We start from the raw sequence: 7,137 nt of genomic DNA, 5'->3' as shown, positions 1-7,137 counted from the left end.
ACCCGGAAACTGGTGGCTCAATTTCCGCTCCGGCCACCTGCTGGACCGTGGCCTCGTCCTGAATCTGCGCGACAAGCGGAGTGTTTGACTTGCATCACATGGTTAGGTTGATTTAAATGAGAAGGTTTCTAGAGATGATTTTATTCATATTTTATGATATTAGTTACATCAAATAATGTATTTGGTGTGGCTTTAGATGTGGGTTTGGTTTTTCTGAGTCCTTAAGTTGTAACGTTAAGTGTTAATTTGATATCTTTTTTGTTTTTTAATGTAGGCATTTAAAGCTATACATTTCCCTCAGCACTGCTTTTTCTGCATCCCCTAAGTAAGTTTTGGTACGTAGTGTTTTCATTGTCGTTCATTTCCAAGTATTTTCTAGTTTCTCTTTACTTCCCCCCACCCTTTTTTTTTAGAATACGAAAGCGTTTATTTAGCATACCAAAGGCAAATCCAGCAAAAAACAGTGTTGAAGCTGAGAAAAATAAAAGGTTTATGCATTGAGCATATTGAAAGAAAAGTGAAAACAAACTCAGAAGTCTTAGAATGAAGAAAAGCATCTTATGCAAACACGATGTTCTTCCCACCCTTCCAACATGAAATATTGCCAGCAAAAAATACTAAAGACCAGAGAAAGCCATCCAGCAAAAATGATTCAAAAACCACAAAGCATGAGGCTATTCCCCCATAAAGCTCAATAAATGATTAAATAGCTAATAGAAGAAATGGTGAGGAAAGGGAAGGTAAAAATTATATGATAGACTGTAAGCATTGAATTCTAAAGGTTTAACTAGCAGATTCATTAGTTAATCCAAAACCATCATTCTTAACAAATAATGGATCGGACACCAACCCAGTTTTGATGTTAAAAGTCAACAGATATAGGTCCCTCGTGTTTAGAGCAAAGAATAGAAAAAAAACCCAAAACCAACAAATGCCAGTGAGAAACAGGTTCTTCTAAATCTTCTGTAAACAAGTTTCTGCAGTAGCACACTGGTCGCTTTCTTCAGGCCTTGATGCTCTGGTTTGGGTGTGCAGTTGTAATGCATGGGTATGTGGATATGATGCTCTCTATGTAAGATTTTCTTATTAGCTTTGTGGTTATATTCTTTGTGGTTTTAAATTTTTCCCCTTTAAGAGAAAATCTCTCCAAGGAAAAGTTCCAAACCTGCTTTTTTAAAAAATTGCTGGAATTTCTTCATTTTATAAACAAAAATACCAGAAATGAAGGCTGACAGAAATTCAAGCAGATCCAAATTCAACCATCCACTTTTCATACTTCTCCAAATTCTGCAGCAGAGACAGACTTCGCAATTTTCTTAAGAGCCAATTCAAAATCTCCTTTGGTAACAGGCATCTGAAGTTCCTCTTTAGAAAGTGCAGAGATCTCTTCTGGACTTAGGCCATTCACCGTCTCGTTGCCATTAAAGAGGCGTCCCTGGAAACCTTAGTTATATCAGCACCAGAATAGCCCTCAGTCTTACTCTGCTGTATCTTCCAGTTTAATATCAGGATCCAATCAACCTCACGAAGATTGATTTTCAGAAGCTCAGTTCTTCCTTTTGCTGTTGGGAGAGGTATATATATCCTTTTTCCTAATCTCCTTCACAAAGCTTCATCAGTGTCCCATGGGAACATAGTAGCAGCCAATACCATAACCATTTTGGGAGGACTGCCATTCTCTAAAGCTCCTGCAACTCCATCCATCTGAATGAGTAGCTCAGATGTGACTGCAAGTTGCCTCGTGTTCATCAGAGGTTCCTCTTCGACTGCAGATAGAATCTGTCTCATCAGTGAAGATCATGGTGGGGACGTACAATCTAGCCATTTCAAACAACAGACAGATTAGCTTCTCAGGCCCCCCTATGGATTTAGAGGTCAGTGTGGAGGAGGGCGCTGTTGAAGGGTGTTGTGTCACATTCAGTGGTGCAGCTTCAGCCAGTGTGGTCTTGCCACAGTGCCTGGGGGCCCAAGCATCTGCACACCCTTCCATGACCTTCTGGTCCTTTGAAAAAGTCAGGCATCCACACGGGAAGAACAGCAGCTTCCCTTAGCAACCTCTTCACTTCTTCCAGGTCTGCTGTGTCGTCCCACAGCGTTCCTGCTAGGATTCCTGGAGACGATGTCTCGCCGAGGACTTCCACCAGATCCTTATCATATGCAGCACCATCGAATTTTGGAATTTCACCATCACTTGCACCGCCTTGCATATTTTTCCTTCCCTTGTCATCTCTCCCTCTTGTCTACAATCCTTGCCCCTTCTCGTAGAGGGTTTTTCACTCTTTGATATAGGAAGTGCTCAGCCTACAGCTCCCTGGGCTCCTCCTCCCGGCATTTCTTTGCTCAGAGGTCTTCTCGATTGGGACGCCTTATCTGAGGTGGAGTTCTGTGTTCTGCATGTACAGGGGGCGGCCAAGCAGCAGGATCTCTAAATGCCTCCTCTTGACAGGACACAGGGAAATCTGGGGCCTGTCGATTTTAAAACTTTCCAAAGTGCTGACAATACTTTTAACTTGTTCATATTCTTCCAATAATTCCTGTTGAACCTGCTGCCATTGGCCTTTGACAACTGGGTCTCCGATTGACTGACGGTGTCTCTGAATTTGCTGTTATCACCCCTAGTAATATACCACTGATGAGTCATAATTTCCAAGAAGTGCATAGTCTCTTCCTTTCTTTGCATTGTCACAAATCTCACCCAAATTCATCTTTCAGAGACCTAGGTGCTGCAGGTCAGCCGACCACTTTGCTGTGGTCCAGGTGGGGTGGGAGTCTAGTTTCTCTTGATTTTTCCTCTGACCTGGTTGTTCTAGAGTGTGTTGGATAATTTCTGTATATTTGTGAATTTTCCATTTTTCCTTCTGCTAATGAATTCTAACTTCATCTGTTGCATTCAGAGAAGATACTTTATATGATACATATCTTTTAAAATCCATTGAGACCTAATTCATGGCCTAAGATGTGGACTGTCTTGGGGAATGTCCCATGTCCTCTTGAAAAGTGTGAGTTCTGTTGCTGAGTAGAGTGTTCCCCTGTATAGTTGGTCTAGTTGATTTATTATATTAAGTCCTCTATTCCCTCACCTATATTCTGTCTGGTTTTCTATCCATTATTGAGAGTTGGGTGTAGAAATCTCCAACCATTATTGTAGAACTCTCTCTCCTTCAGGTCTGTCATTTTTTGCTTTGTGTATTTTGAGTGTTTGTGATTAGGTACATAAATGTTTATAATTGTTATATGTTCCTGCTGTATGAACCATTTATTAATATAATGCTTTTATTTTTCTCTTTTAAACCTTTTTGATTTAAAATCATTTTGTCTGATATCAGTACCGTTACTCCTGCTCTCTTTTGCTTTTGATTTGCATTGATTGTCTTTTTCCATTGTTTAATTTTCAGCCAATTTTGTGTCTTTTGATCTGAAGTGAGTCTCTTGTAGACAGCATATAGTTAAATCATGTTTTAAAATCTATTAGTTAAAGTTCATTTACAGTAATCACTGATATGGAGGGACTTCTGTCATTTTGCTGTTTGTTTTCTATATGCCTTTTAGCTTTTTTGTCTCACATTTCCTGAATTGCTATCTTCTTTTGTGTTTAGTTGCTTTTTCCTTTTTCTTTTCTTTCTTTCTTTTTTTATTTTTGTGGTTACCACTAGGAGGATACATTTAACATCCAGATTAACCATTTTAATTGCTGCATAGTATTCAAATAGGTAAACACTATACTCGTGATTGTCATCATTCAGATATTTTTAGTTAATGAAATTTACTTTTCTCTCTTTTTCTTTTTTCTTTTGTCCTACCCAGTTGCGTGGAGGTTTCCTTGCCCTTTCTGAAGCCTGAGGCCTTCTGCCAGGTCTCAATAGATGTTCTGTGAGAGTCGTTCCACGTGTGGATGTAGTTTTGATGTATTTATGGGAGGTGGTGAGCTCCACGTCCTACTCCTCGGCCACCTTGATCGTTCTCCAGTAAAATTTATTTTTGGCTGCGCTGGGTCTTCGTTGCAGCACATGGGGGCTTCTCTCTTGTTGTGGCGCGCAGGCTCTAGAGCGTGCAGGCTCAGTAGTTGCACCATGCTGGCTTCTCTAGTTGTGGTTCTCGGGCTTAGTTGCCCCATGGCCTGTGGGATCTTAGCTCCCCGACCAAGGATCGAACCAGAGTCCCCTGCATTGGAAGGTGGATTCTCGACCACTGGACCACAAGGGAAGTCCCATAAAATTTACTTTTTTAGAGCAGTTTTAGATTTACATAGAAATTGAATGGAAAGCACAGAGGGTTCCCATGTATTCCCTTCCCCACTCCAGCTTCTGTGCTATTAATATCTTGTATTAGTGTGGTACATTTGTTACAGTCAGTAAACAAATACAGAAACATTATTATTTAAAATCTGCAGTTTACATATTAGGGTTCACTCTTTGTATTGTACATTATATGGGTTTTGACAAATGTATGGTGACATGATATGTGTCTACCACTACAGTGTCAAACAGAGTAGTTTCACTGTCTGCAAATACCTTTCCTGTGCACCACCTGTTCATCCCTTCCTTCCCCTGGACCTCTGGTCACCACTAATCTTTTTTACTGTCTCCATAGCTTTCCCTTTTCCACAATGTCATATAGTTAGAATCTTATGCAGCCATTTCAGATGGGCTTTTCTGACTTACTAATATGCATTTAAGGTTCCTCCATGTTTTTTTTTTTTTAAAACATCTTTATTGAAGTATAATTGCCTTACAATGGTGTGTTAGCTTCTGCTTTATAACAAAGTGAATCAGTTATACATATACAATATGTTCCCATTTCTCTTCCCTCTTGCATCTCCCTCCCTCCCACCCTCCCCATCCCACCCCTCTAGGTGGTCACAAAGCACCGAGCTGATCTCCCTGTGCTATGCGGCTGCTTCCCACTAGCTATCTATTTTACATTTGGTAGTGTATATATGTCCATGACACTCTCTTACCCTGTCACATCTCACCCCACCCCCTCCCCATATCCTCAAGTCCATTCTCTGGTAGGTCTGTATCTTTATTCTCGTCTTGCCATTAGGTTCTTCATGGCCTTTTGTTTTTTTTTTTTTTCCTTAGATTCCGTATATATGTGTTAGCATACTGTATTTGTTTTTCTCTTTCTGACTTACTTCACTCTGTATGACAGACTCTAACTCCATCCACCTCATTACAAATACCTCCATTTCATTTCTTTTTATGTCTGAGTAATATTCCATTGTATATATGTGCCACATCTTCTTTATCCATTCATCTGTCGATGGACATTTAGGTTGCTTCCATGTCCTGGCTATTGTAAATAGAGCTGCAATGAACATTTTGGTACATGACTCCTTTTGACCTATGGTTTTCTCAGGGTATATGCCCAGTAGTGGGATTGCTGGGTCATATGGTCGTTCTATTTGTAGTTTTTTAAGGAACCTCCATACTGTTCTCCATAGTGGCTGTATCAATTTACATTCCCACCAACAGTGCAAGAGTGTTCCCTTTCCTCCACACCCTCTCCAGCATTTATTGTTTCTAGATTTTTTGATGATGGCCATTCTGACCGGTGTGAGATGATATCTCATTGTAGTTTTGATTTGCATTTCTCTAATGATTAATGATGTTGAGCATTCTTTCATGTGTCTGTAGGCCATCTGTATATCTTCTTTGGAGAAATGTCTATTTAGGTCTTCTGCCCATTTTTGGATTGGGTTGTTCGTTTTTTTTGTTATTGAGCTGCATGAGCTGCTTGTAAATCTTGGAGATTAATCCTTTGTCAGTTGCTTCATTTGCAAATATTTTCTCCCATTCTGATGGTTGTCTTTTGGTCTTGTTTATGGTTTCCTTTGCTGTGCAAAAGCTTTTAAGTTTCATTAGGTCCCATTTGTTTATTTGTGTTCTTATTTCCATTTCTCTGGGAGCTGGGTCAAAAAGAATCTTGCTGTGATGTATGTCATAGAGTGTTCTGCCTATGTTTTCCTCTAAGAGTTTGATAGTGTCTGCCCTTACACTTAGGTCTTTAATCCATTTTGAGTTTATTTTTGTGCATGGTGTCAGGGAGTGTTCTAATTTCATACTTTTACATGTACCTGTCCAATTTTCCCAGCACCAGTTATTGAAGAGGCTGTCTTTTCTCCACTGTATATGCTTGCCTCCTTTATCGAAGATAAGGTGACCATATGTGTGTGGGTTTATCTCTGGGCTTTCTATCCTGTTCCATTGATCTATCTTTCTGTTTTTGTGCCAGTACCAAACTGTCTTGATTACTGAAGCTTTGTAATATAGTCTGAAGTCAGGGAGCCTGATTCCCCCAGCTCCATTTTTCGTTCTCAAGATTGCTTTGGCTATTCGGGGTCTTTTTTGTTTCCATACAAATTGTGAAATTTTTTGTTCTAGTTCTGTGAAAAATGCCAGTGGTAGTTTGATAGGGATTGCATTGAATCTGTAGATTGCTTTGGGTAGTAGAGTCATTTTCACAGTGTTGATTCTTCCAATCCAGGAACATGGTATATCTCTCCATCTATTTGTATCATCTTTAATTTCTTTCATCAGTGTCTTATAATTTTCTGCATACAGGTCTTTTGTCTCCTTCGGTAGGTTTATTCCTAGATATTTTATTCTTTTTGTTGCAATGGTAAACGGGAGTGTTTTCTTAATTTCACTTTCAGATTTTTCGTCATTAGTGTATAGAAAAGCAAGAGATTTCTGTGCATTAATTTTGTATCCTGCTACTTTACCAAATTCATTGATTAGCTCTAGGAGTTTTCTGGTAGCATCTTTAGGATTCTCTATGTATAGTATCCTGTCATCTGCAAATAGTGACAGCTTTACTTCTTTTCCGATTTGGATTCCTTTTATTTCTTTGTCTTCTCTGATTGCTGTGGCTAACACTTCCAAAACTATGTTGCATAATAGTGGTGAGAGTGGGCAACCTTGTCTTGTTCCTGATCTTAGTGGAAATGGTTTCAGTTTTTCACCATTGAGGACAATGTTGGCTGTGGGTTTGTCATATATGGCCTTTATTATGTTGAGGAAAGTTCCCTCTATGCCTACTTTCTGCAGGGCTTTTATCCTAAATGGGTGTTGAATTTTGTCGAAAGCTTTCTCTGCATCTATTGAGATGATCATATGGTTTTTCTCCTTCAATTTG

The 7,137-nt window shown here is 39.5% G+C and overlaps 1 pseudogene across 1 annotated transcript; it reads right to left on the bottom strand.

Moving 5' to 3' along the window:
* Positions 1-315: 315 nt before the first annotated feature.
* On the bottom strand, positions 316-3,811 carry LOC309665848 (katanin p60 ATPase-containing subunit A-like 1 pseudogene; annotated as a pseudogene). Its single transcript has one exon. The product of its transcript is annotated as a katanin p60 ATPase-containing subunit A-like 1 pseudogene (transcript).
* Positions 3,812-7,137: the final 3,326 nt, after the last annotated feature.

This window comes from Balaenoptera physalus, assembly GCF_965194825.1.
Source record: "Balaenoptera physalus genome assembly, chromosome: 8".
Taxonomy (NCBI): Eukaryota; Metazoa; Chordata; class Mammalia; order Artiodactyla; family Balaenopteridae; genus Balaenoptera; species Balaenoptera physalus.
Note: the sequence above shows the minus strand (reverse complement) of the source record. Positions and strands in the feature narration are given on the sequence as shown.